We start from the raw sequence: 6,738 nt of genomic DNA, 5'->3' as shown, positions 1-6,738 counted from the left end.
GATGGGAACATTCATTTTTTACTATGCACTGCTTGATAGTTTGATGATAGGCATATATTACTTTGGTGGTTAAAACACCAAATAAAATAAAGTCTCGAGTTGCACAGATAGCTGAAAAAGGAGAGGCAAAAGATGAGGAAGAAGGAAGAGGAACAGAAATGAGCAGATTTTCTAGAAAGAAAAATGTCAAGCCTGGGTATGAAACCATTGGCCAAGGTGTTAACCTCCTGTCTCAAAAAGGCTGCTGTCAGGGGCACCTGGGTGGCTCAGTGAGTTAAAGCCCCTGCCTTCGGCTCAGATCTTGATCCTAGGGTCCAAAGATCGAGTGATGCATCAGGCTCTCTGCTCAACAGGGAGCCTGCTTCCCCCCCTCTCTCTGCCTGCCTCTCTGTCTACTTTGATCTCTGTCAAATAAATAAAATCTTTTATTAAAAAAAAAAGACTGCTGTTTTTTCTTGGTATGCTTTTAAATTTCAGGTTCCCCTAGAAGAGGAGTAAACTGAGCACATTTTAATATTTAGAGGGCAGTATTTTGTTTGGGATCATGCTAACAACTCATGAGAAGAGCTACCAATTATGAACACTCACTGTATACCACATCAGCCGAGGACAGTGTTCATTAGGACAGATTTTGCAGTTGGACAGATCTGGGTCAGAATGCCTGCTCAATCGGTTGCTCAATCTTTTTTTTTTTTAAGCCTTAAGCCTTGGCATTCTCATCTGTAAAAGGACACCAGTAAGTATCTACTTTCTGCATTGCTTAGAGGTTTAAACGATGTGGTGTGACGTAGCCTTTGGTGCAGCCTGGTTCTTGGCACGTAGTCAGTACCCTTGATAGCCGTTCTCAGGACAGCCAGCCCGACATTCGGTGGGGACGGATAACCAGCCGCTCAGCCCCTCAGTCACACTCGTGTTTCTTCTGCTATCCAAAGATTTACCACTAGAACTTGTTTTCCAATTCCCAGATGCTCTTCTGGAAGCTACATGTGCTGATTTTAACCTGGTCTTCCCAAGAGGTCCCCACCTGATGATCCCGTGCAGTGCATTTGGCAGGCTTTGCGCTTGGTGAGCTTTTGGTAGTTTTGTTAATCAGCTCTTCTCTAAACCTGCTTAAATCTGCTATTTTACAATCTCTTCAGTAATTTCTTCAGAATTCAGTGGTTGCCTCTGGTCCTTGGCTATCAACTTTCAACTCCTCTCTGCCTCCTTTGGGGCCTCCCTAGTTTTTCGGTTTCTCCCAAAGATAGCAAAGCCCAGATCTTTGAGAGCAGTTCTGTGAACAGAACCATGAATTGTGACACTGAACTCAGTTAAAGTGATGTGCTCTTACTAGCTGCTTCTTTAAGCCAGATTTCACATTCTTCTTAATGGTGTGTTTTTCATCTTTTGCTCTTAACTCTTTTTTTTTTTTTTTTAAATCATCAAAGAGATGGCCTTTTGTAAATTTGCACTTCTCTGCTACCTGGGGTCAGGTGTTGTTTTGCTTCCTAGGCTCCTTCTTCTTCTGGTACCTGCTTTTCTTCTGGAAGGAGATTCAGATGGTGTTCAGTATATCCTAAACTCCAGTGTGTCATGTGTCCTGGCCTGGGCTGTCCGAATATCCCTTTCCATTCACTCCAGTTCAGAGTTGGCATGTGACCCTGTTGGTGTGTCTCAGATGTTCTTGCCTCTGTTGGGGAAGGAAGCAGAGGCTCTTTTCTTCTAGAACTGCTTGTAGTTAAGTGAAGTGAGTCTAGATTTCCAGGGGCCACTACCTGGGGCCTGGTACTGAAACCTATATAGTGGAGAACTGAGTTAAAATAAAGTAAGTCAAGATGCTAGTGAGCTATTCCAGAACTCAGTTCTTGCTCTGGACTCTTTATTAAGTCAATAAATTCCTTTTTGCTTCATGCAGTTGGAGTTGGGGTTCCTGTCAATTACAACAAAAAAGCATCCTAACCAACACATTGCAGAAGGAACAACCCCCAAACAACCTCTCAATAATGCTTTAAATATCATTTTTTTAAATGGTTTCAAGCTTTTATAAGTCCAGTTAGTTCACATACAGCCTGATACTAGTTTCAGGAATACAGTTCAGTGGTCCAAGACTTACTTACAGCACCTGGTGTTCGTCATGGCAAATGTGCTCCTTCATCTTCCTCACCTTTGCCACCCATCCCCCCGCCCACCTCCCGCCCAGCAACCATCACTTTTGTTCTCTGTAGTTAAGAGTGTTTTACGGTTTGCTTCTCTCTTTTGTTTTCCCCATGTTCATTTGTTTTGTTTTTCTTAAATTCCTCCTATGAGTGGAATCATACAGTATTTGTCTTTCTCTCACTTATATCACTTAGTGTAATAGTCTCTAGCACCATCCATGTCATTGTAAATGGAAAGATCCCATGCTTTTTTATGGCTAATACTCCATCGTGGGTATATATTACCACATCATTCTTTTTCCGCTCAACCTTTGATGGACATTTGGGCTCTTTCCATAATTGGGCTATTGGAGACAACGCTTCCATAAACATCAGGATGCATGTACTTCTTCGAATCAGTATTTTTGTATCCTTTGGGTAAATACCTAGTAGTGCAATTGCTGGATCATACGGTAATTCTATTTTTAACTTTTTGAGGCACCTCTGTACTGTTCTCCGGAGTGGCTGCACCAGTTTTCATTCCCACAAACAGTGTAAGAGGGATCCCCTTTCTCTGTATCCTCGCCAACACCTGTTGTTTCTTGTGTTGTTAATGTTAGCCATTCTGACAGGTGGGAGGTGGTATCTTACGGTAGTTTTGATTTTCATTTCCTTTATAATGAGTGGTGTTGGGCATCTTTTCATGTGTCTACTAGCCATCTGGATGTCTTCTTTGGAAAAATGTCTGTTCGTGTTTTCTGCCCATTTCTTAACTGGATTATTTGTATTTTGTGTGTTGAGTTTGATAAGTTCTTTGTAGATTTGGGATACCACCCCTTTATCATATATGTCATTTGCAAATATCTTCTCCCATTCTGTAGGTTGCCTTTTATTTTGCTGATTGTTTGCTTCGCCATGCAGAAGCTTTTTGTTTTGATGTAGTCTCAGTAGTTTATTTTTGCTGTTGTTTCCCTTGCCTCTGGAGACATCTAGTAAGGAGTTGCCATGGCCGATGTCAGAAAGGTTACTGCCTATGTTCTCCTCTAGGAGGTTGATGGTTTCCTGACTCACACTTAGGTCTTTCATCCTATTTTTAATTTCATCCATCTTTAATTTTTTTTTGTGTGGTATGCGAAAGTGGCCCAGTTTCATTCTTTCGCAGGTTGCTGTCCAGTTTTCCCTTTGGTTGAAGAGACAAAACTCAATTTTGAGAGGCCCTTGGTTTTTTGGTTTTTTTCGAACGTTATTCTAGGATTTATGCCTTTCTGACCATATCCTCGACATTTTCTGCCATTAATCCCTGGTGTCTGTTTCTCGATCATGAATATCTTCTTGTGTGTGTTGTAGGGTTTTAAGCAAATCACTAGCCTTGACCTGTGACTTCTTTTATTTAGGTTTTTTTTTTTTTTCTGATGGAAGTATTTCATTTTGTCACACATCTGAATTTAGAAATATAGGAAAATGGGACAAAAAAAATCGAGTGGTCTATTACCCAAAATCAGTTAACATTTTCTTCACATTCTTTCCCAACTTTTCTTGTCCTTGCATAGACTGTTGGAGTACACTCCATAATAGCTTAGCATGTTGCCTCAGATCGTTTTTGCCACGTTGATACATGCATAACGACATGAAATTTCAAAGATCCCACACAGTCTTCTGTACCTTATATTTTTCACTTAATAGTAAATCTTGGCAAGAGTTTTATGTCAGTACAAAGAGAGTCCCCTCATCCTTTCATTATGTGGACACACGAGATGCATAATTTAAGTAGGGGTTTCTCCTGTTGGGCACACGGCTTGTTTCCAGGTTTTGTGCCGTAATAAAGCAGAGATGCCCATCTTTGTGCACGAAACCTTCGTGATAGTTCCAAAGAATGCACTTTCTGAAAAGAAGGAACGTGGTCAAATGACAGGAAAGCTTTTTAAGACCGTTGATGCCATTGTGGAACTACCTCTCCGAAGAACTATTGCCTTTGCTGCTCGCTCCAGGAGCACATGAAAGGGCTGTGTATTTTTATTTAGGTCTGTTCGGCACTGAGATCAATGCCTGGCACGTAGTAAGTGCTTAATATGTTAGATATTATTACTGCTGCTCTTACTATTTTTCATTTTTACTCTGTTCACTTTTTAAAAATCTCATTAGTATCATTTGAGTACATACTGTCAGTATTTCATTTGTGTAAACCTGTCTCCTAAGCCTGCAGACTGTGTTCTTAGCAACATAATCTTTTCTCTGAACTTTAGGAAATATTCCTTTCCCCTTTCAGAGAATAGAGGACGTAATTCTGAGAAAGAGAAGGAAAGCAGTGATGTCTCCCTTGGATAGGCTGGGATCTAAAATACTTCTTTCTCGGAAGTTTCGTGTTTGCTTCCCTTTTCTTTAGAGCCCGCTTCCTTAGCACAGAGCCCAGTACGGGTAGGGACTTAATTTTTGTGTGAATGAATGATCGCTCTATTGCCAGGCTCTTCGGTCAGCGTCTGCCTTTGTCAGTGGTAAGCTTGGTGAGGGACCTGACCATCTTTTCCTCTTCTTTCTTTCTTACCCAAAATAAAATGCATATTTGTTAAATAAATGAATGAATAAATCCAGGTGCGTGGATGGCTACTGAACTAATTATAAAATAATCCATGTGTTATAACTCATTCTGAGAAAGTTGGCTGCGTTCTTAGCATCATTGCTTGTGATTCTTGTAAAAATTGGGAAGAGGTTGCCCGAGACCACTTACACTGACCCAACTAGAAACTTAAGGGAGGGGTCTGGATTCTGTACTTGAAAAACCTCTCTTGGTGCTTCTGATGTGGCCGTCCTTATAGAAGATCATGGACCAGTGCTCCGATGCCTACTGGTATTTGCTCTCCCAATAGCCCATTACAATTTTTTATTTCTGACGTGGCCTCTTGGCTGTTCTCTGGGTGATCTTATCTGTGTGTACACACTATTTCATCCTGATAAGCCTCCCTGACTCTCTAGCAGCTCCCCCTGGCTTTAATCCTGCTAATAAACCTGTCCCCTGCCCTCTGAGGCTATGCCCTCTCCATCTTCCCCGTTAAGGCTGCAACAAACAGCTTTTCCTAACATCCTTCCACAACTCAGTTTTATTACAAAGTTTTGCTTTCTTTTGGAGAAACAGACTTGAAGCTTGTGATTTCAGTCACCGGGCTCTTGCTGGCCAAATGGCTCATGAGGTTTTTAATGGGGCTCTGGTGATTCCACCATTGGTGCAAGTAGCACATGGGGAGGGACTGAACATCGGGCCAACCCTCTTTGTGTGCAGACACTGTGCTGGGCACGTTATGGCCATTTATATCCATCAGTGGGTTTCGTTTTTCCACTTTTCAGGTGAGGAAACTGAGGTCAGACACATGAGGACACTGGTTAGCAAGACACTGAATGCTGGGATTTATACCCAGGCTTGTAAGATTCTAGAGTCCCAGGTTGGAGCTGGGGGAGGGCTCAGAACGAGCAAGTCCAAAGGTGGCTGGGTAAGATGCAGGAACCAGATCATCTGTGGAAGGGGAGGGCCCCTGGCCAGAAGAGTCTGAGAGGATGAGCCAGGAGGGGTCCCTGAGGCTATCCGACTGGGGCTGAAACTTATAAAAGGGCTCCTGAGACTTTGCTCTGGGAGGGAGGGAGCACTGATGAGGCATTCGGGTAGTCGGTCTGTAGGCTGCTCCAAATCATAATTTGTTACCAGCTAAGCTTGCCATTTAATTCCATCACTCAACAAACGTTTATTGAGTTTCCTCCTGTGTTCTGGAAGTGCGGGGGACTGCGAAAACAGGGTGGAAAAGGTCCCTGCTATTTTGGAGCGTATGTAATACTATATTAATAATCATCATAATCATTGCAACCAACAGTTACTGAGCACTCAAGTGCCAGGCACGGTCTTAATTACTTTACATATATTAATACGTTCAGTCTTAACAACTACCATAGGAGGCTAGCACTGGTATTATCTCTGTGTTGCAGTTGGCCGGTGGGAGGCTCTGCAGGGACCCTGACCAGTGACTCCCGGCTTTCACGTTGCACCTGATCCACTGGACTCGGTGTCCTCCCATTTGGCCACTGGCCGTTTTTCTCCAACTTCTTTCAATAGCTTTTGATAACTTCCAGTTTCATTTACTGTGTTTTGTGCTCTTAATTGTTCTCACAGGCATTTCTTAAAGACTCTGCTTTTAAAATGTAAAGCACTTAATTGGCCTCTGTGGTGAAAAAGCAGGCACCTGCATTTTGTAGAATGTCATCTGTATGCAAATTACCAAACAGCCTCCTAGTCATTCCTCTGGGTGGAATTCAGGGCTGCCTGGAGATCCACTCCTGGCTTCCTCGCTGACCTTCTACCCGCTCCTGTGACCTAAGACATTGATTTGGCATCTGTTGAGGTGCTCGATTCAATATGAGACATTTTTCCTTTCTTTCCTCTGAAGTGTTCAGCGGGGTGGGGTTGACCAAGATGTATATGAGACAAGGGAGCTCCCCTGGCAGAGTCTACAGTGTAGCTGTTGAGACAGGATTTATCTGGGGTGGGAATCCTGAGATTATCACAGCAATGCATAATTAAATTCTAAATTATGCAGTAGGAATCGCCAGATGCGACATAGGTTCAGAGAAGGGAAATTGCAGT

General features: G+C 42.6%; 1 long non-coding RNA gene across 1 annotated transcript in view; it reads left to right on the top strand.

Annotated features, from left to right (window-relative positions):
• Positions 1 to 893: 893 nt before the first annotated feature.
• Positions 894 to 6,738, top strand: part of LOC116581275 — a 232,900-nt gene continuing 227,055 nt past the window's right edge. Inside the window, exon 1 of the long non-coding RNA XR_004281976.1 lies at positions 894 to 1,065. This is a non-coding gene — a long non-coding RNA (uncharacterized LOC116581275). The remainder of the gene's footprint in view (positions 1,066 to 6,738) is intronic.

The sequence above is a fragment of the Mustela erminea genome, chromosome 20 (assembly GCF_009829155.1).
Source record: "Mustela erminea isolate mMusErm1 chromosome 20, mMusErm1.Pri, whole genome shotgun sequence".
NCBI classification, from domain to species: Eukaryota; Metazoa; Chordata; class Mammalia; order Carnivora; family Mustelidae; genus Mustela; species Mustela erminea.
The sequence above is the reverse complement of the archived record's forward strand: the minus strand, read 5'-3'. Positions and strand labels throughout refer to the sequence as shown.